The following is a 21,815-nucleotide window of genomic DNA, read 5'->3' as shown; positions in this document are numbered from 1 at the left end:
ATCCTTGCCATCAGTTCTTATGGGATGGTGTGCAGCTCAGGGAAGAAAAGTGGATTCTGCAGAGTGGCATTTGGACTAGAGTTGCCTTTGGTAAAAATAAGTCAGAATGTATGTTTTCACAAGACTTGAAATTCACATAAAAAAAAAGAAAAAGAAATTCACGTGGCAGTATTTTCAAACACTGCCGGTACTATTACGTTCTTACCTCAAATGCGTGAAACCAATGCCAAACGAAAAAAGTTTCAAGGCATGCCAGTGGCTGCTAGCAAACAATGCTGTGCTATAATTATGTATAGGACAAATATTCATCTAGCTAAGGGGAAAGGTCCAAAGACAAAGATAATGGTCACCATGCCAGTTAGAATGTCTTCAGTGATAAGCAACAAAATATTTAACTCTGTAGGTCTTAAAGGATAAAGGCATGTATTACGTCACAAAAAGAAAAATCTGGGAAGAGACTGATCCAGAGTTGGTTAATTTAGTGGCACAATGACATAATCAGAGCTTTACTTTCATCTGCAAGTTTGTCCCATCAAGGTAACAAGATGGCTGCCATCACTCCAGGCATCAGCCCAGCAAACCACCACACCCAAAGTCCACAAGGTGAGCTACTTTACACAAGTGTCTAGCAGGGAAGGAAGACTAGGGCTGCTGTATATGACTGCACAGGTTGTACCTCACAACTCCAGACAGCTGGTCACATGAGCCACATGAGTGTGGCACCCTATAGAGATGACCATCTTTAGAATAGCCACAATAATACAACAAACAGCTGTGGTAATATGTAATTATTTGAGGCCAAATAACTTCAGACACAATGTTAAGCCTGCAGATTATCTTTAAATATTTTTAAAGGAACAGAAATCATGTGTGGAAGTTGTAGATAGAAATATATAGTAATTAGTCACTTTAATTTTCACACATTAGTTCTCAGTTTTTCAAACTCAACAACTCCAGCACTTGATTTTTTTTCCTCCAGGCAGTGTCTCAAAGTAAACATAATTTGTTCTATAATTTCAATTCATTTTCTCTTCTACAACCATAATCCTGTATAGAATAAGATTAGCAGCTCCATTTTTTTTTCTAACATGGCATTAAACCACCTTTCAATTGTCACCCTTAAATCAAAAATACTCCTAAATGTCAACTCATAAAAATTTGACAAGTCACTCCATTATTCAGGTTGTTCTTCAAGTAATCTACAGGGGTTCTGTAAGAGAATATACATTTTCTCTCATAAAATCTGTTTTAATGGTCTTAGTCACTCTTTTTTTTTTTTTAACCAAAAATATTTTCACTCCTGCTGCTGTGTAACTTCAGTCACAGCCGACCTCAAGTATTTAAACTCAAAGGACAGGCTGAAATGAACTATTTATTCACTGAAGTATATTATCAACCTGATCCACTCTCCCCGAGATTACTAATTTGGTGTTACTTCAAAACATAGAGCCACGTAGTTATCAGTGGCTTGTCTAGGACTTAATAAGCACATAAACTTAGACAACCTTGACAATCACTCCAGCTTCATAAAATCTAATTTTTGTGACTGCTATTTAAGTACACCCAGCTTTCAGCATGGCTTGAAATTTACTCAACAGAGGATGGTAACAATCATGCTGAGTTATAGCAGACTAGCGTTAAGCATGGAATCCATTCTTTATTCTTAGTAGACATTACTGCCAGGGCTAGATGTACGGATTTGTCATGAGCACAGGAGAAAGGATTTCCAACCCATTCAAAAGACAGTGAGTTTTAATTCAAGCTTTGTTTCTTGTTTATTTGTTTTAAGCAAGAACGAGATCTAAATGAGATGACTGCTGATACTTGTGTTCGAATAATGGCAAGGATCTCCAATCCACAGGCAATAAAGAGGGTTAGTGGGCTAGTCAGGCACAGGAGACCAGAGGAGAAAATTGCAGCAGGTGAGCCCAATAGGCATGATAGTTCATTTCATGTTTCAGGGCAGGGCTTTTAGAAATAACTTTCTACTAAGTCTGGGCTCTAAGCTGGCATTCCCATTTCTGTCCCTACCTGCCCCTGTTCTAAACGGGAAATCTATCATTTTAAAAATAACGCTGTCTTCAGAAAACCTCAAAGTCTCCAGTGTCTTAAAATAACTCTAACTGTGGCAATTGCCTGATTTTAGAAGACCTTACTGTACGTTACTCTGTGCCACATAATGGTCACGTTGCTGTATTGATAACCAGCCTTTTCAGAGACTGAATGGCTTCAAAAACCTCCTCCTCCTTTCTCTGAGCCAGCTGGGGAGAATGTACATTTCCCAGTGCTTTCTCCTCATGCCCCCGCCAAGAAACAAACAGCTCCAGTGGGGCCCCACCCAATTTTAGAACTCACTTTTCCATGAGAATGCCAGGCTTGGTGTCTACCCAAACCCCAGATTTCAGAAGGACTTACTGATAATGTGCTCATGTGGAAAGATCCATCAGTAAAGAGAACTCTTTGAAATGAGACCCAAAAGAACTGAGAGGATCCTGGCCTGTTCTTACCATATGCTGTTTCATATGTGCCTCCAGATCCAAAATCTTTAGCATCTTAGTAAGTGACATACTTCATATACATCTACAAATTGAGCCTTACTGGTAGGCACACAAAAATTAAAATCAGATATCTCAGAGTTAAGTTTGTTTTCATTTTGACTACTGACATTCCTTTCTTTCCACTGGTAACCAGAACAATGTCTTCTTATGAGAGATGATTAAAAACACCAAAAAGAAAAAAGTTGTGCAAAAATTAATGATCTATATATGAAGCAAACTAAAATGCGGTTTCATTTTCAAGCAAGTGTTGGATTGTTGAAAAAAAAAAAGAGAGAGAGAACCCTTCATCCTTGGCATCAATGTTCCTCTTGAGAGGCATCAGATTACTGTCAATAGAGTCCATTTCTTGTCCTAAGGGGCCAAATGTACTCCTTGGTTTTACAGTGAGCAACACCTACATACGCATACTACTGTAAAACCTATTTGTTGAATTTTAATTTTTAGAATCAACCTGTGGACAAAGCATTGCAGACAGTAATAATCACATCTGAAAATAATATCTACACCTAGACCTCTAATGCCATATACAAAAACAAACTTCAGAAAAAGAAAGGGTGACTATTTGAGATTTAAAAGACATCATCTGTAAAACTAAAAACAAGTGGCAAACTCTTGTAAACTATATTAAGAGCATCTCTAAATCAAAAAGGAAATTGGTAATTGAATAGAAAAGATGAGCAAATGTTATGAACAGAAGAACTAAAAAAGAGAAAGTGTATCAAATTATTGGTAATTATGGAAAGGCAAATTAAGACAATCACATGATATCACTTCTATCCTGTCAGGTTGACAAAATGTAAGATGATTAATGCTATCCAGCATCACTGAGGATGTGGGGAATTGAGCATTCTCATGCCCTATGAGTGGGCACGTAAATTGGCAAAGCCCAGAATAACACAGCATTAGCTAACACAATTTACAATGCTCATACCCTTGGTCTATTTCTACAGACAGTTATCTATACTAAAATATTACCCCACCTGGTAACAAAGATGCATGTAAAAAGACTGTCACTGTACATTTTGTAACAGTAAAAATTGAAGACAACTTAACCATCCCTTAAACAGGTGAACGGCTAAATAAATTATGGGCATTCATTTTATATGCATTAACCTAAAGACATATTCCTGATATACTACCTGAACCAAAACAAGTATCAGGGCAATATATATAATATGACTGTTTTTAATTTAAAAAAAATCTGAACTACCATCTATATGTGTGTTCTAACATGGAAACATTTCCAAGTTCTATTCCACTAAAAAGTACAAGTCATAAGTACAAGTCATAATGCATTTATTTTTTGTCTTCAAAGATACACAATTTTCATACGTATATATGAAATAATACGTATGTAATATAAATAAACTAGAATGATACAGCCCAAATCAGGGTTATTCTAGGTCAGTTATAAAAAGCACAAAGGAGAATCATAATTTTGGACAGGAATGTACTCATTACTTTTATGCATAGTAAGTAAAAGACAAAATGAATCAATTCTATGTAAATATAGACTGACAGTAAACCATTCTAAAACATAAATGAAAACCAAGGATATGAGTGAAAGAGAAAACAAACCAGCCTGAACCACAGGGCCCCACCTCTCCATCCCCAGGCCAGCACTATTTAGCTGGGTGAAAAGTTGTCACCTTTCTGCTTCCTACAGTCCACACTGAAAGTTTAAAATGTAAAGGATCAAGTCTTTCAAAAATGAATTCCTCCTATCTAAACTCATCAAAAGATACAATTATTGTCTACAATTTGTCATTCTTTTAAAAAATTTATTTGACTTGCTGGCAATAAAATCCTGAAGCAAGGAAAGACTAAAATGAAGCAGAATGTATCATTTAATCTGGAAATGAAGGTGAAAATTAATGCCTGTTTCAAAAATATCAATAATTACCAGTAAAGAGATGATACTGAAACATGAGATTACCATAAGAAAATACTACAGTAAAAATACAGTAACCAAAATAGTAGATTTTGTCCAATGGTTAAGATAAAAAGATGTATCATTTTCTTTGTTAACTGTTGAGCTTGAACAAGACTTTTGAGTATTTTGTGTATAACTCATTTAAGAATGAACAGGCTGTGTTCTATTAGAGTAAAGTAGAGCAGACATCTAATCAGAGTAGTAATCATCTTTTTTAAAGTTCCAAGGTATATCAAAGCTCAAGGTCTATCAAAGAATTACAAACATATTAACAAATCTGTAGTTGGCAGCTTTTAAAACAATGTCAAGTTATGATATGTCTTAACTGTAAAATGTCTGGGAATTGCTGACTTAAAAGAATCTGATTCCTCAAAGCGCATAATTAAAGACAAGCCCTGCATCAGCCAGAGAGGCCTGGTATGTTCAGGCTAGATGAAGGTCAACTCAGAAAATCTCCCGTTTCCTTCTGGTTAGGGCCAGAAACTTGAGTTCTACTCAGACTAGGTTGGAAGAAATGTTCAATATATTTGATCGAATTTTAGCATGACAAAAATCGGCCTTTCACTCAGACTTAGACATGGAATAGATCATAGAGATGAAGGTTATTATCTTGAAGACATCACCTGAAGCAGCCTCCTGAATTAAGAAAAGTGAAGTATTTTCATTTCCATCTATAGATGAAACAACTTGAGTTTAAAGAAGAAAGTACATAGAAAAAATAGACTGAAAACCTGATCTTCCTATAGCAGAGCTGATTCTTCCAGTCTAGCGTGTTATGTATTATCTTTGCAGATTCACTCCATGGTACCAGTGGGCTGTGGCTGTACCACTTGAGTTCATAAAAGCCTTAGTAGAGCCAGTTAATAATGAGGAAGTACATAGGGGCAGACATGCAGCACAGTCTATTTGAATAATTATGGCAGTCAGAATCCTCCCTTTCCAACCCCCTTTCTAGTCTTCCCAAAACCCTAAATCTAGGGCTCACATAATTCATCCTGAGCCTTTATCTTTTGTGTGTATTTCTCTTAAGAGAAGTCTATAAAATGATTAAGCAGAGACAATTTATTACAAAGACAATCATTAACTTTCCTTTCATCTAAAAGTATGACGTATTTTCTCCTCTTCCTCATAACTTTCCATCTCTGGTTCTTGGAAATGATCTGCTTGCCTAGATAGTTTGACTTTACATCACTCTATCAGAGAGGGTGAGTTTAATGAAAAGAGGGTATATACAGAACTCTCTCGAGAATGTTTTGTTTTTTCCATTTCTCTTTTCTTATATGTTTAAAAAAATCTTCTCTGGAGTAATTCCATGTTGCTTAAATGCTTAAAATCTCAAGAGATTCAAAGGCAGAGAACAGATTCACTTCATATTAAATCAACAAGAGATGGTCTAGCTTTGGGCTAGAAAAAAAAAAAAAGCACACTGGGTTACCAGTTCTACTCTTCTCTTATAACATCCTAGAGGCCCTGAAGAATGATGACCTTGACTTTTACTACCTCCCTCGACTATATTACAGAAGCAGCTTTAATCTGTGGCTTTGATTAAACAGCAAGGGCTGCTAGAAACAACAACACAAGGCATGAGAGGCTGAAGCTGCTGCAATCTTGAGCACATTTATCATGTCCTGAGAGAGATGAGCATAGAAGAGAGAAAGTGTAGGAGACATGTCCGTCTTGACCGCAGAACTGAACTTTGTAAAACTTGCCTGCTCTTGAATGCTGTTTACTTTTGCTTTTACAGCTCAGATCTTGTCAGAATAAGGTTTCTCTGGAATTATGTCATAGTGACCATTATCCAGGCAGTGGAAATGTTTCGTCATTCAAAGGGTTATGAAATGAGACCTGACCTTTATGCTCTTCAAATCACTGAAAGGTAAAGAAAAAAGTCTAGCTAAGAAATAATAATTCAGAATATTTTGTATTTACCCTCCCCATCATTCATTTTTCAAGGTATCTCTGTATCTGTATCCTTACTATAATCCCATGACATGAGTAGATTAAATTTGACCATCTACACTTCACAGACGGGTCTAAATGTCATCACATGGATTGTGAAAGGAATTAAACCTCCAGTCTCCTTACTTCTTTTCATTATTTTTTTTTTTTTTTGGTTACCATTGATGAAAAAAAAAAAAGATACAGGCCTAGAATGGAGTCACTTATGCGAGGCCATGCCACCAACTAGGTCTTAATACCTAATGTAATTGAAGCTTCAACCTCCCCCAACAATGTAGTCTTAACTGGTCAGTCAGAAATTTTCTGGTCAACACCAATGAGATAATCTGTCATATGGGCCCTCTCCATCTAGAAAAGAGATGAGGTAACCTACTCAATAAGACCCTTTTGTCCCCAAAAGGAGGTGACTTAATCTGAAATAACCTTTTATTGTTTGTTTGTTTGTGGCTTCTCTGTCTTACTTTTAGAAACCTGCCCCTTTCTGAGACTTTGGAGCTCCCCTCTACTTGCTAGAAACCTGATTTAAGTATCATTCAATAAAGCCAATACGACTTTTAAAATTTACTTGGTTGAATTTTGTTTTTTTAATATTATGTATTGATTCCTAGTTCGGTTCTTTTTAGTTTCTTCCTTTGGTTCCCACATGGCTACTCCTCATTTTGGTTCCCATACTTCTCTGACTCAATGCAAACCATTTAGGGTTAGAAAGTACTCAAAAAATCCAAATGAGTTTGCATTATTTCTAAAATCCACAAGATTCATTCACTTTTGCCTATTTCCTGCATGTGCCCACAAGAGTATCTCTTCTTTATTTCTGACTGTTTTAGGAATACAGTACACCAGGAAAACCCCAATCCTTCCTTCAAATGGTAGCTTCCAAAAGCATTTCTGAAAGTAGCATCTCATGTCCCTAGGCAAGGAGACTGCACTAAAATTATAATCCTGACTTGTTCAAATAATTTGGAGTAAGAATTTCCCATAGGCAGACCCTCCACTGAAATAAAGACCAGGTTTGTCCCAAAATGGACTCCAATTCTATCTACGTCAGAAAACAGAAATTAAAGAAGGATGAAAAGCTTTTAAAAATCCACAGCATTACATAATTCAAGTGACAGAGATATCTTATGTACCGCAAATCCCAATTCGAGGAGTGGATTTCCACTCGGAATGGTTGTGTCCTCCAACAAAGGTGTTATTTTAATGAACACAGAAGGAAAATGTTTTTGCCTCTTTTTCACTGAACCTGGAATATGTGCACAGGAGCATAAAAATTGGGGATTTACATTACAATTTACTTTATTCTCTTCTCTGATTTAATATTTACAGATTTTTGTAAGGAATCTGAACACTCTTCAGATATTTTAGGCTTAGAGAAGCGGTTCTCCCATTGCATCAAAACCTAACAAACTTTTAAGGTTAAGCCTTTTGGATCTTCAATGGTAAGAGGAGGAGTTATACCACGACTCAACTCTCATCTGTATTTGAACAGCCCATTAGTATTTTAATTCTTTTAAGTCATACCTTTGCCAATTCTAATCAAGTTATGTTGAACCTCTCTAGACACTACTGACCATGGCCTTCAAAGACAACAAACAAGGGTAGCTTTTCAAATAATACTTTCCAGTCTACGCTCTGACTAAATTTACAAATTGTTTCAATACTTTTCCTTTCAGCACGGACAGAAAGTTCTCCCAGGCTTTCCTCCCTTACCACCCCGTTTCTTCTACTCTTCCCACATCCTTACAGAAATATTTTAGCTGCCAGTAGTATCCCTATTAGTGAAGACTTTAATAAAATTAATTATAAATGGTAGCTTGAATAAAAGCTTTTTTTTTTTAAGTTGCATTTTCTGTTTTAACCTGAATTTAAAGAAATCCGCTTCTGTAACAGCATTTCAGGTTTTTGGCAGCTCATCTTCTAGTTATATTTAAATTTAAAAGAGAGAAAAATCCATCTTTAATGAGGTAGCATGGAAGCACTTCTGTGTAATCAAAAAGAAACTCATTTGTAAATTAGGAACTTGCTTGACAGAAGGGAAAATTTTAACAAAGCAGGTTTGACCTGTAGAGAAATAGCCAATCCTTCAGCACTATTTTCTAAAAATGTACATACTGCTTTCACTGCTGAAGTCAAAATTGCCCTGAGCACAGAACCTGAGAATGCGAATCTAACTCACAAATGGAAAGCTTAAGAAGTTTCACATTTTCTGGGGAGTCAGGAAAGACCAGATTCTAATCCCTACCCTGCTAAAAAATCTGATATTGGGCAAGTCTCTTCACTGGGCTGGCTCAGTTTCTTCACCAAAAAAAAAAAAAAGAAAGAAAGAAAGAAAGAGAGAGAGAGAGAGAGAGAGAGGGGAGTGACATTCTGCCCTCTACGACTGCTTCCAGTTCTGTCATTCTAACATTCATAAATTGTGGCGGATCCTCGTCTTCTTCAGTTCTGCTAATAAATCCACCCAGAAAAGATAGGTGCAGTTTTGCCAAAAATCTGTCTGTAAAAGTATTCAGAGTTCTAGGAGTAAATTTCAAAGAAGGAAAGCCATATTTAATGTTTTTTTTCCAACTGGGCACTTCATTTATTTTTATTTATTTGGGGAGGGGGGGTAGGGAGGCGGGAGGGAGGTAATCAGGTTTATGTATTTATTTAATGGCAGTACTGGGGATTAAACCCAGGACCTCATGCATGCTAGGCACACATTTTACCACTGAGCTGTACCCTTCCCCCAGGCCGCTTCATTTATTCAACAAGCATTCCTCCAGGTAATCTATTAAGGATACAAAGTTGAATAAAGTACACTTCCTGCTCTTCACAGTTTCACTGTCTAATGTAAAGGAAATCATTGCAGCAGTGTAAGAAGAGCTATAACCAAGGGATGAACGTGGAACAAAAATGAAAGCTTTTTTTTCTTCCCATATACATCATTAGAAGTCTTTCTAGGAAAGGTGACAGTATTATACAGTGATTAAAAGTGTGGACTCTGGAGCCATACAGCCTGGGTTCAAATCATCACTCCACCACTTATGAGTTCGGTGACCTTTAACTATGTCATTTAACCTCTTTATGTCTCGGTTTCCTCTTCTTTAAAATGGGGGCAATAATAGTACTTATCTCAGAGCGGTTGTGAGGATCAAATGAGTTAGAGTATGTATGAGTGCTTAGAACAGCACCTTATTCATACTAAGTGCACATAAATATAAGGTGTTATTATCATTATTTTGAAAAATGATTAGATGTTAGCTAGGAAGAAAAACATGTGGGGCATCGCGGACAGAAGGAGCAATGTTTATGAAGTAGATTTTTATATAAAGCAAAAAAATGGTGTGTTTAAGATATTTTAAAGAGTTCAACAGGGCTGAAATATTGGGTATACCCTGAGGAGTGGGGAAAGACTGCACCGGAGGGATGGAAAGACCATTTCATAAAGGTTTCATGCAGCATTTTTAAATAATTAAAAGATTTGAAGTGGTAGAAAGTATTTATCTGGGTTCCTGTGAAAGGTCTTATAGGTACAAGAAATGTAGGTGTTAGATGTGGAAATTATGCCCAAAAATACAGGTTTTAAGTGTAGAAATTTTTCAAATCTATGTTTTAAACTTGCAGATAGCTAATAATTTCAATAGCTTATATTAATAAGCACATAACTAGATCGATATCTTCAATTTTCTCAAACAGTGAAACCCACATGGTTAACTCTGAATCTTAGAATTTTTTGTATTAGTCCAAAGCTTCTGTTTTAAATCTCAGAAAGTTGTGGATAATAGACATATTCTGTGTTTGTTTACACCAATATTTCATTCACACACTGACTGTATTTCCCATTCATTTCTCCAAGTTTCTTTCTACGGGATTTTAAGTGTCAGCTACGGAAATATATAGCTTGATATATCAGGAAGGCTGTCAAAAAATGGCCAGAGGGAGAATTTAAACTTAACACAGACCTTAAATAACGATCCAGATATAGACCCTTTAATGAACTGTGAATTTGTGAGTAGAATTGTGAGATTCATTATCTATGTGCTAGTTACCATCTTATCAGTACTTCAGATTTAGGACGAGTACATCACATTCAGTTTTATCACATTTTTATGTATTCAAGAAATAAAAAGCATGATCCACCTGTCTAACACTCATGAAATATTCCAGGGAATTTTTTGGGTGCATCTAAAAAATTCTTCAAGCCAAAACCAAAAATATACTTTGCCTGAAAGGTGGTTAAACACAAAACCAGGACTCCTGAGGGAAAAGAACAGAAGGTCAAACCTCTGCCCAGGTGCTGTGATATCTGAAAACCAAGAAGGAAAATGAAGTGGATGAATTTCCTTGCGTATTAGAGATAACGCTACCTAGATGAGAAAATACCGAGAACTGCTTTGGCAGGATGCAAAGAAGTACATTTTCCCTAAAAAAACTTGAAAACAGACATAGATGTCTGCATAAATGTATAAATTCCTAGTGATAAATCAAGTCACTTGGACAATCTAAGTGAGCCTGATCACCTTCACCATGTCCTCTGCCACAGAGCAGGGTCTTATTTCCAAGTGGGCTCCAGGAAATACACAGTTGACAAAAGCTCCACAGTGACCCATAATACCTGTTCTGCATGTTTTCTGCACATACACAAAAGAAGCTTGGTGTTTACCATTCTAAATGTCCAAAACTGTATGTCCACACAATCTTTGCCCTGGGCTAGCCAGGGTTCTCAGAATTTTGGAGCATACAGGGGACTATCTGGAAAAGAATAAGGAACAGAAATATATTGTTTTCCCTAGGCTAGCTGTTCTCATTTATATTGGTCTCAGGACCACTTTACATTATTAACAGTTATTAACAACCAAAAAGAGCTTGGTTTTGTAGGTTACATATATTGATATTTATTATATTTGGAATTTTAAATCTATTTAATAATTTATTTGGAAATAGCTATAATAACTCACGACAGGTTATAACAAATACTTTTGTAAAAAGTAGCTTTATATTTGAAACACAAAAGTAGTGAGAAGGCTTTGTCTCACATTTTTGCAAATATCTTTTAATAATAGGCTTATAGGAGACTACTGGATTCTCAACCTATTGCACAATGCTCTTTTGGTTAAAAGATATGGTGAAAACCTTATACAGATATTTAGTTGAAAGGGGGAGGGGTATTTTAATAGCCTTTCCACATGATTTTGGATATTACATTTTTATATATACTCAACTTTATTTCTTAAAGTTTAGCTGCAGTGTGAAATTTGGAGCTGTATCAATTAATTTTTCATACTGTTATGTTAAAATCACTGATCTAGCTTGTGCTTTGACTGAGTTTTTTATGTATGCACGATTATGAATATCATGCTTTGGTCATTTGGAAAATATTGGCACATGAGTTATTTGGTCTTCCAACTGTTGGTACCTTTTATCATACAGTATCAAAAAATTAAATTCATCAATATATCACTGAGCTCATCAAAAATCTTCAATTACTGGGAAAGCTCACAGTGACAAACACAAGTTTTCCAAAATTCTCATTCTCACTTGAAGTCTTAAATTTCATCACTGGTAATAAATTTTGGGTGTTGTGTATTAAAGAAACAGCCTCACTTCATTCATTTTTGTGAAAATAACTGTCCACCAAATGCACAAGTCTGAATAACCATAGTTTGTAATTCTTTCAAGTAAAAATGGTGTTCCATAAATAAGTGGCTACTTCAGCTGGCAACTCAACCACACAAATGTTTTTCCTAAACTATCATAGTTCGGTGTGCTTTATGCATACACTCCATTTTTTAACACAAAATATTAAAAAATATGTATTCAGGGATCAAAATTCAATAAAACTAGTATTTTTTACTGCTTCATTGAGGACTGTCGCTTCTCCTTGTAATAGTGCCTTATGGTGGCGGAGAACACAGTTTAAAGCCTCTGCCTTGATGTGTAATAAGGCAGCAACAGTTCTGTCATTCCTTTTACACCATGAATGGAAATATCAGCACAGTGAAAATGACAAATATCTCAGGATTATTACAAAAGTAGTCTTAACCTCACAAACCTTTTGAAAGGGTCTCTGGGACCCCAATGGGTTTGTGAGCTACAACTTAAGAACAGCAGCCCTAGCCCTTCTGTTCTTCGAATAATTTCTGCGACCTCAAATCTCCCTAATTTTCCCCAGTATCTCTGCTGTCTATTTCCACAGCTCATCAAGGTTGAAAGTGACAGCCAATCCTAGCCTTCTCTGCTGCCTGAAATCCAGCTAAGAGCTGATTTCACCGCACCCTAACTGCCAGCAAGTGGATCATCACACTGATCAATAAATTTGTGGTCAGGACTATTCTGATCTTTAAAACTTACTTTTACAGAAACTACAGAACTAAACCATACCAAGAAAGTGATTAAAGTTTCCACTTCTGGGTATACATCCAAAAGAACTGAAAGCAGAATCTCAACGAATTATTTGCATACTCATGTCCACCATAGCCAGGAGGTGGAAGCAATCCAAATGTCCATCCATAGAAGAAAGGATAAACAAAAATGTATATGTATATGTGTAAATGTGTATGTATGTATAAACAATATACAGACAATGAAATATTACTCAGCCTTTAAAAGGAAGGAAATCCTGTCACATGCTACATTATGCTAAGTGAAATAAGCCAGTCACAAAAAGATAAATACTGTATAATTCCACTTACATGAGGCATTTCAAGTAATCTAATTCCGAGAAACAGAGAAATAGAATGGTGATTACCAAGGACTAAGGAAGAGCGGGAAAGGGAACCTGGTGGGCATGATGTTTCAGATTTTCATAATGAACGTTCTGGAGATCTGTTTCACAGCAATGTGAAACTGTACACATAAAAATGGCAGAGATGGTAAATTTTTTCTGGTTTTTTTTACCACAATTTAAAAAGTCAATTACATTTCTATACACCAGCCATACACTAAATAATGTCCAATATATGTTTCCATTTATATAAAGTACTAAAAGAGGCAAAACTGATCTAAAGTCTCTAAGAATGCAAACTTACTAAAACAAAGTATGAAGTAATTATCAATAAGGTCAGAATCAAGGTTACCTTTAGTGTGGAGAGAGGCGTTGTGATCAGGCAAGGACAGAGGGTCGCTTCTGGCTGGCAGTGCTCTTCCCCAGCCTTAGTTCTGGAGACAGGGGTATTTACATTGTATCAGTCTGTTAATGGTAAATCTACATGTTATGCATTTTTCTGTCTGTGGGTTATTTTTTGCCACAACAAAAAATTTTGAGAAAGAAAGAACAAAAGAAAACTGAGGAACTGAGATCTTATACGTGTTCTGTATTCATGTAACTTCCAAGTGGCAAAGCTGGAGAACTCAGGTCTCTGGACCATAGGTCCCATTTTTGTAGCTACTTGTAGAAATAAACCTTGAGTCAGGGGAATTAAGGTCTGAAAGTATTAGACTAGAGAAGATCACAAGGATACATAAATAATGGTAATTCAAAATACAATTCACAGAAGCCAAACAATAGCTCAGTTCAACAAGCATTGGCTGAACACATAAAATGTGTCAAACCCTACACTGCATACTGAAAATAGAGAAATAAATAAGGCATGTTCCCAGCACTTGAGAGTTTTGTAACACAGTGAGACAGACACAGCAACCTATCATTATAATTATAACACAGTGTGGACTCGCACAGCCTGGGAGGTCCTGGGGTGTGTGGGGGTGGGAGGTGGGGATAGGATTGTGGGAGCTTCATGGACTCCTGTTCTGTGATTCACAGTTAGAATGAATGAGCTGGAAATAGGGAAGAGTGGAAAGGGTCTTTCAGGCAAAGAAGATAACGTCAGCAGAGCTGGAGTAAAGGAAACCCTCGGTATTCTGCACACTGCAGAGTCACCAAGCGTGAGGTAGGATGCAGTCAAGATGAGGCCGGAGGTAAGAGGAGGCCACACTGGGTCTCATGAGACAAACTAAGGAGGCACTGGACGTTTGAGAAGATCTGTTTCTCCCTGCCACCTAATGGTTATCAACTAATACAGAACAGATAACTTCATGCCAGCAACTGGCTGTGAGGCCCTGGGTATGTCATTTCCCTGTCAGGGCCTCAGATTCTTCATTTGTTTAAGGAGGAGCTTGAACTAGATGGCCTCCAAAATCAATCACGCCTTGATCTGATTCTACACATCTGTAAGCTTCATAAAGAAGTAGTGTCAGATCTAGGAACTGGTATCATTAAACACTTAGAAGAAAAAAAACTGATAAAGAGATCTATATACCTCATAGAAAAACTGAAAGACTCAAACAAGGAATAAGAAATGAAAATGTATATAAACTGCCTTATCAGTGACAAAGATGACTAAATGCAAATCCAAACTACATAATGTACAAAATGCTTCAGACATACTGACAGTATTTCTTGAACTCTTACCCTACGCCAGATTCTTTACCTAAATTATCTCACTTAATCCTCAACCACCTCAACCACATCTTCTTGTCTTCATCTTAAATATGAGGAATCAGAGTTTCGGGATATTAAAAAAAAAAAACTTACCCAAATTCCAAGGCAAGAAGGTAGCAGAGCTGATGTTATGCAGGTCTGTCTGCCCTAAAGGTAATCGTCTCCTTGGGTTTTCCAACACACTAGGATTTCCATATAAGTAAATGGAAAGAACATGCTGTTTCTTGAGAATTCATATATTCAGTTTACTTAAGATTCAGTATTTCCATATTTCCATTCTCAATTTTATGTGATATTTATGCTTCACTTTGTATGCTAAAAAATGTGAAAACATAACAATGATAGCTTTTAGCAACTGAATTACTTTTTATCCAGAAATTATCTGTTCAGAATAAATGAAATCATACTTACAACTGCCCAAGCTGTACTGAAAATGCGTTTAAGTAGTCACTCTAATTACATTCATGTGTTGAAATAAGCATTGAAGCACTAACCAAAAAAAAAAAAAAAAGAGAGAGAAAGAAAAAAAAAAGGATTATACTAAGATTAAATTAAGAGGCTCCTTAAAGTAACAATCCACAAGACAGTCATAGACACTAAGAAATCCTGGTTTCTCAGGGATTATTTCCAAGGAAGGAAAATAAAGATCCTGAGGCCTTGGTTGTTGCTTTCGAACAGAAAAGCCGATAATCAAACGAAATAAGGCAATTCCAGTAATTATTCACAGGAGAGGTGGTTGCTTGCTTCAGCCATTAGCTATTCCCTGCCTTTAGATTAAAAAAATTTTTCCCCCTAAATCTAACATTTAATTCTATGCTGGGCCTTTTAATTTCCTAATCAACTAACAGTATATGATGAGCAGGAAAAAGACTGAACACTGCAGCAAGAACAATGAGACAGGAATTGCATGGTGCAGTTCAGCCCTTAATCTAACAGTGGTTCTCAAACTTGGCTGGGCATCAGAATCCCCTGCAGGGCTTGTTAAAGCATAGCTTACTGGACCTCACGCCCAAAGCTTCTGATTCTGGAGGTCAGGAGAGGAGCCCAGGAACATGCATTTCTGTTACCTTCCCTGGTGATGCACTCTAAGAGCCACATCTATGCTTGGTTTTGGAAGTGAAGTTCCATGTGCAACTTATAATCAATAAGTAAGTTCATTGTTTATAGAGAACTATCCTTTAGGTGTGTAGTGGACAGTTAATAAACAGACCTCTTTAGTTTTTTGATAAATATAAAATTCATCAAATCTTAATGACTGGTAAGATTAACTGATAGTGTTAAGCTTAGCCAGAATTCTAAGTTTCCATTTTTGCTATAAATACATAATAAAAAATTATAGCATCTATTAAGAAGTCATAACATGGCAAAATAGTGCTAGTTACCTTTATATACAGTATTGAAGCTTCATTAAAAATCTAACATACAAATGCCATTATTGTTATTCCAAGTTTATGATAATAAATGTGCTTAGAGAGACGAAATCACTGCCCAAGTTCACACTGTCAGTAATTGATGGAAGCAAGCTTCAACCTGGAAAGTCTGACTCCAGAGGTGAAGGTTTATTGTTGCCTCACATTCTGTGGCTGCCTGAGTAAATGGCACAGTGACTATCAGCAATGAAAATTATCAACTCAAACTCTAACGCCAAATGTGAAAGTCTAAACTCTAAAAACAAAATGTGAACTAATGTATGAGCTAAACAATGGCACAGAATGGCACAGGATACCAGAGCCTCTGTACCACAGGAATATGCCATGTTTAGGACACTAACCATAAAAACTGATGGAGCTGAATTAGCTTTCTTAGTGCTTTCTTGGCAAGATTTTTTTCCATTTTCACTGAAATTTAAAATTCTATGTTAGATGAAATTCAACTATAGGAGCAAGATAGTGCCTGCACAGTGGGAGTAAGGAAATGCTCAAAAGGCATAGAAAGCTCAGTCATGTTCAAGATACATTGAAGCCTGCAGCATTTCAAGGGAAAAGCTAGGGTCCCAGCAGGTGGATGTAGTGCACAGAAATGGCACCATGGCTAGATAATCAGGAGTCACAGCAACAGATGGGTATCATCAGGGAGATGCATCCACATATATTAGTCTATATTGTAGGTACAGAAAAACAGGTTAGCAAGACTAAAAACAAAAGAACAACAGGAAAAAAAACCCACCACAACAACAGAAATCTTACTGTAGGAACTAAAACACATAGAGATCAACTGTGACTCAGGAGCTAGTGATATAAGTATCACTGATCATAACTGGAGGGACCGAATTCTAGGGAAAGTGACAATAAAGTAACACTCATAGCTATCTACCTGGGAATTTTTAGCCAGCATTACAGATCCTAACTTGGATGGTAACTTGGGTGGGGGAAAACAAGAAAATATTAAAGTTGAATCTTGCCAGATTGGAAAGACAAAACAAGCCAAGAAATGCAGGTAGCTTCTAAAAACTAGAAAAATCAAGGAAACAGATTCTTGTCAAGAGGCTTGAGAAAAAAAATGCAGCCTTACTTATACCTCAGATTTTAATCCAGTGAAATTTATTTCAAATTTCTGACCTCTAGAACTATAAGACAGTAAATCTGTGTTATTTATTCCAGTAAATTTGTGGTGACTTATTATAACAACTGGAAATTAAAACAACTAGGAATAAATAAAGAACATGGTAAGCAAAAACATAGGTAAATACAACAGATTTTCCTTCTCTTCTAAAATTCTACATTATGTTTGACGGTTGAAACAAAAATTATAACTATATGATGTGGTCCTAAATGTATATAAAAGAACAATTTAAGGTAATTTAATTACTAATAATTATATAATAATTATTTAATCTATAATACAGTTATTTTTATATATCATAAACAAGGGAGGATAAAAATGTAAAAAGAAGTAAGATTTCTATAGGGCACTTAAACTTGTAAAATGACAAGTAGAATGTGATAAGTTTTGCATATATAATGTTGTATCTAGAACAACCAGTAAAAGATATATAAAGAGATACACTCAAAAACACTGTCAGATGAATCAAAATGGAATTCTATGTTCCAGTAAATATGTGAAGGCATCAAAAATAAAAGAGAAAAATCAGAAAAAAAGAACAAACAAAACAAAAAGTAAAGCAGCAGACTTAAACCCTAACATATCAATAATTTATATTAAATATAAATGGCTTAAATATACCAATTAAAAGATATAATTTGATAGGGTGGATTAAGAAATATGGCTCAGCTATATGCTGTCAATCTCTAAATTGTTAATTTCTGCAGAAATTCTCTTCAAATATAGCATTATAGGCAAGTTGAAAGTAAAACAATGGAAAAAACGTGTATTATAAAAACACTAATCAAAAGGAAGCACAAGTGGCTATATAAATATCAAATAAAGTAGACTTCAGAGCAAAGAAAATTACCAAAGATAGAGACATTATTTAATGACAAAAGTGTCAATCCACTAAGGAAACATACCAATCCTAAATGTGTATGCATCAAACAAGAGAGCTAAAAAAAACACATGAAGCAAAAACTAACAAAACTAACAGGAGAAATAGACAAAGCCACAATTATAGTTAGATAGTTCAACACTCCTCTAAATAACTGAAAGGACAACTAGACATAAAAGTAGCAAGGATACAGAAGACCTCAACAATGCCATCAACCAACAGAGTCAAATCAATATTTATAGAACACTCCACCCAACTAAAGCAGAACACACATTTTCTTCCAGTGACCATGGCCCAAAATAGACCATTTACTCAGTCATAAAACAACCTTCAACTAAGTTAAGAGAACTAAAATCATACAAACTGTGCTCTCTAACCACAACAAAACCAAATTAGAAATCAGGAGAAGGATGACAGGAAAATCTTGAAACACTAGAAACTAATGAACACATTTAAAAACAATCCATGAGTAAATTTTATTAGAAAATAGAATGTAACAAAATATAAAAAGAATCAAACACCAAGACCAAGTGGGAGTTACAGGGAAATGTAAGGCTGATTCAATATTTGAAAACTAATCAATGTAATCTACCATATAAACAGGCTACAGAAGAAAACCCATAATGATCACATAATTCAATGGAGAAAAAGTATTTGAGATATAATTCAATTATATCTAAGCTGAATAAAAAAAAGACTAAAAGCATTTTATAAAATTCAACACTCATTATTAATAATCATAATATAAATTCTCAGAAAATTAGGAATAGAGGATAACATTCTCAACTTGATAAAGAATATCTACAAAAAGTCTACAATAAGCATTATACTTAATGGTGAAAGACCGAAATGCTTTGTTCCTAAGATTGGGAACAATGTAAGGATGCCCATTTTCATGGCTCCTCCTCACTATAGTGAAGTTCTAGTCATTAGGCATACAGAACAGAAAGGAAGAAGTAAAACTGCCCCTACTTGCAGATGATTTGATTGTATATATAGAAAATTCCAAGAAATTTACAGACAAAAGGAAAAGCAAAACCTCCTAGAACAAATAAATGAGTTCAGTAAGATCACAGGATACAAGATAAATATACAGAAATCAACATCATGTCAATATACTAGGAACAACCATGTGGACAATGGAATTTAAAATACCACTTACAATCACCAAAAATAATAAGCTAAGTGCAAGTCTAAATACAAACAGACTTGTATGCTGAAAACTACAGAACACTAATGAAAGAGCTCAAAGAGTAGCTAAACAGAAAGACATCATGTGTTCCTGGATTCAAAAACTCAAAAGTAGTAAAGATGTCAATTTTCCCCCAAATTAATGTACAGATTTAAGGCAATTCCTATCAAAATCTCAGCAAGATTTTTGTAGATATAGACAAGGTTACTGTAAAATGTATATGAAAAGGTAAAGGGACTAGAATCATTAAAGCAATTTTGAAAAAAGAGAATAAAGTGGAAGAAATCTGTCCAACTGATTTTAAGACTTATCATAGAGCTACATTAATCCAGACTGTGTGATGTTGCCAAAGGGACAGACATACATCAATGATACAAAACAGAAAACCCAGAAATAGACCCACACAAAAATACCCAACTGATTATTGACAAAGGTGCAAAAAGAATTCAATGATTCAATGGAGAAAAGGTAGTCTTTTCAACAAAAAGTGCATCCGAAGGCAAAAAAAAAAATCTTGACTGGTCTTATCCCTTATACAAACATTCACTCCAAATGGATCACAGACTTAAGTATAAAAAATACAGCTATACAACATTTAGACAGAAACAGGAGAAAAAGTTAGGCAGATTTCTACAACTTAACACCAAAAGCACAATCCATAAAAGAAAAAATTGGCAAGTTTGACTAAATATTAACTCTGTGAAAGACCCTGGGAAAGAGAATGAAAAGACAAGGTATAACCTAGGAGAAAATATGTGCAAACCACATATTAAAAAGGAAAAAAAAAAGATGACTACTGTATAAAATATATAAAGAACTTTCAAATCTCAAAAGGAACAAAAATCCAAAGACACCTCACTAAAAAAAGATGTACAGATGGCAAATAAGCATATGAGAACATACTCTGCACTATATGTCATCAAGGATATAGGATTCATTCATTCATTCCAGAGAAATAGACTTCGGTTCACACAAAAACCTTACAGAAATGCTTATAGCAGCTTTATTCATGATAGCTAAAACCTGGAAATGCCCTTCAATGAGTGAATGATTAAACAGACTATAGTACCTCCCAATGATGGAGTACTTCTCAGTAACAAAAAGGAACAAACTATTGTTACATCCAAAAAGCTGGGTAAATCTACAGAGAATTTTCCTGAGCTAAAAAGTCAATCCCAAAAAGGATACATACTATATGATTCTTTTTATATAACATTCTTGAAATGATAAAATTATAGGTAGGGAAAACAGATTAGTGGATCCCAGAGGTTTAGGAGGGGGATGGGATAGGAGGGAGGAGGATGTGACTATAAAAGGGTCAATTTTATGTATGCTCAACTTTTCTGTGTCTTGACTGTATCAGTGTCAGTATCCTGGTTATTATATTATACTAAATTTTTGCAAGATGTTATTATTGGGAAACTGGGAAAGGATACAGAGGATCCATCTATATCATTTCTTACAACTGAATGTCAGTCTAAAATTATCTCAAATTTTTAAAAAATTGTTACAAAAGAAAGAATCCCCTTAAGTGCTTTTACAAGTTCAGATTCCCCAGTCTCACCTTCAAAGAATCTCATTCACATGGTTTGGAATGGGATTTAGAAATCTGCATGTGTTTAACACATCCCCAGGGATTCTGATAGTGTGGTGCATAGACTGCTGTGAGAGGAACACTCAGATTTCATGGAAGAAGGCCATACCTCTACGAATCAGAACTGCTGTGTCCAAGCTCTACTCTGTTGCCAACCAGCTCTTTCCCACTGTCCATACCACAGGACAAAGCGCCTCTTCCACAGAGAACTGTTCTTAGTGTGGGGTTCTGGCTAAAGGAATCTGATCTTGTAGGCACTCCTTTAACAATGCATTGGGGAATATCCATGGCACGTTAGGTTATGAAAATGTGAAAAGCAAGCTATGGTTGTCTTTGTGAATAAAATTAAGCCAGTTAATAATTTAGCTGCAAATGCTGTATAGACAGCATAGTGGAAAACAACGTTGCCAATCCTCACATTTCAGTCGATCTTCACTGGCTTCTCAAAAGGAAAAATAAACTCACATCTTTCAGAGTGAATTTCCCTTTTAGACATGGGTAATGAGAAGAGAGAAGGCATTCTAATCTCACCAAGCATTTAGGTGTCATTAGAGGCAGGCGACTTTATGAAACTGAGTATCAATCTGACCGAGAAGAACCAGGTCTATGCAGAGCAATAGTGTAGTCGGAAAAAATAAGATTCAAAGGAAAATAATTGAGATTATCTTTGGATTTGGAAAAAAAAAATTTAGTAGCTACACATGGCCTAAACTGCTTG

This window comes from Vicugna pacos, chromosome 15 (genome assembly GCF_048564905.1).
Source record: "Vicugna pacos chromosome 15, VicPac4, whole genome shotgun sequence".
NCBI lineage: Eukaryota > Metazoa > Chordata > Mammalia > Artiodactyla > Camelidae > Vicugna > Vicugna pacos.
This window is presented reverse-complemented; position numbering follows the sequence as displayed.